The sequence below is a fragment of the Zingiber officinale genome, chromosome 1A (genome assembly GCF_018446385.1).
Source record: "Zingiber officinale cultivar Zhangliang chromosome 1A, Zo_v1.1, whole genome shotgun sequence".
NCBI lineage: Eukaryota > Viridiplantae > Streptophyta > Magnoliopsida > Zingiberales > Zingiberaceae > Zingiber > Zingiber officinale.
In genome coordinates, this window is record NC_055987.1 from 31,307,836 (window position 1) to 31,310,258 (window position 2,423).

The following is a 2,423-nucleotide window of genomic DNA, read 5'->3' on the forward strand; positions in this document are numbered from 1 at the left end:
TCTCCTATTTCTACAAAAGGGGGGGTCAAGGTATTATGTTTCGTTTATTGATGATTGCACTCATTACTCTTGGATCTATCTTATGAAACACAAGTATGATTATCTTACAATTTTCAATAACTTTAGAGCTCTTGTGAAAACTTAACATTCTAGTGTTATAAAGTATTTTCGTTGTGATTTGGGGGATGAATACACTTCGAATCAAATTTCACATTTACTTACTTCTGATGGTACTATTCATCAAATCTCGTGTACATATATTCATGAAAAAAATGACGTGGTTGAACAAAAACATAGACATCTTGTTGAAATAGTCCGTTCATTTTTATTATCTTCCAGTGTTCCTAGTGCCTTTTAGGGTGAAGCAATCTTTACTGCTGTTCATGTCATTAATAGAATTCCAACCTCACATAATTCAGGTTTGTCACCTTTTGAAAAACTGTATGGGTATGCTCTTGTCTATTCCTCCTTACGTGTTTTTGGTTGTACTTGCTTTGTCTTTCATCCACATGCAGAGTGTAATAAGTTAGCCTCTCGATCTGCTCTTTGTGTCTTTCTGGGTTATGATGTTAGTAAAAAAGGATATCGTTGCTTTGATCCCATTAGTCAAAAATTATATGTCTCTCATCATGTTGTGTTTCTTGAGCATATTCCATTTTTTTCTATTCCGACTAGTTTGCATAATATGACAAAGTCAGATATGCTTTGCATCGATCCTTTCAATACTGATACTGAGGAAGATTCACCCATAAATCCTACTGGTAGTTCAACTAAATCTGATACTTTGATTCCCGAGATATCCGCTCCATATGTTTCTCCTTTTACCACTACCCAATTATCTCCTGAGGTTGTTGATGATCCTTCTCTCCACCGTCGTCAATCCACTCGTGTTTGTAAGTCTACTAAACTACTAGATTTTGCTTACTCTTGTTATTCTCGTTCTTTTACTTCATTTGTTGCATCTATTCATTGGCTTTCTGAGTCTGAATCCTATAGAGAAGTTGTTTGTAACCCACTTTAGCAGAGTGCTATGGCTGAGGAACTAATTGCTCTGTATCAGAGTTATACATGAGATTTGGTTCCATTACCACCAGGAAAACATACTATTAGTTCTCGTTAGGTATATAAGATTAAAACTAAATTTGATGGATCTATCGAATGATACAAAGCTCGTCCTATTGCTAAAGGTTATTCTCAGTAGTATAGCATGGATTATGAAGAAACATTTGCTCCTATTGCAAAAATGACAACTGTTCGTACTCTGTTTGTTGTTGCTTTTGTTTGTTGATGGAGAATATCTCATATGGATGTCAAGAATGCATTTCTAGATGGTGATCTTCATGAAAAAGTTTATATGACACCTCCTCCTGATATTTCACACAAACTTGGTGAAGTTTGTAGGCTTCATAAAGCACTTTATGGTCTCAAACAAGCATCTCGTGCTTAGTTTGAGAAGTTCTCTATAGTGATTACTTCGTTTGATTTTCATCCTAATAATTATGATTCAGAATTGTTTGTCAGATGTATGAGTGCAGGTCGTATTCTTTTATTATTATATGTTGATGACATGATTATTACTGGTGATGATTCTGATGGAATTGCTTTCTTGAAGTTTGAGTTGGCTCATTGTTTTGCTATGAAAGACTTGGGTATACTACGCTACTTTCTGGGCATTGAGGTTGTTTATTCCCCGAAAGGTTATCTTTTATCTCATTCAAAGTATATATCTAATCTGTTTGAGTGTGCTCGTCTTATTGATAATAGAGTTGTTGATACTCCTATTGAAACTAATGCTCGATATTCTCCATCTGATGGCTCGCCTTTGCTGGATCCTAGTTTGTACAGAACTATTGTTGGAAGCTTGGTTTATCTCACCATGACTCGTCCAGATATTGCGTATGTTGTTCATGTGGTTAGTCAATTTATCGCTGCACCAACTACAGTTCATTGGGATGTTGTTCTTCGTATTCTCAGGTATCTTCGGGGCACTCAATTTTAAAGCCTTTTATTTCCTTCTACTTCATCTCTTGAGCTGCGTGTATACTCTGATGCAGATTGGGTTGATGATCCTACGGATCGCAAATCTGCCACTGACTTCTGCATTTTTATTAGTGATTTCCTCATTTCTTGGAAGATTAAAAAATAAGATGTTATTTCTAGATCTTCCATAGAAGCTGAGTATCATGTCATGGTCTTAACTACTTGTGAGATAATTTGGTTGCATTGGTTGCTTGCGAATATGAGTGTCTCTCTTCATCAACCTAATCCGTTATATTGTGATAATCAGAGTGTTATTCAAATTACACGCAATTCAATTTTTCATGAGCGAACGAAACATATTGAAATTGGTTGTCACATTACTCGTCGTCATCTTCAGATTGACACTATCACATTGTCTTTTGTTCCTTCAAAGCTACAGATTG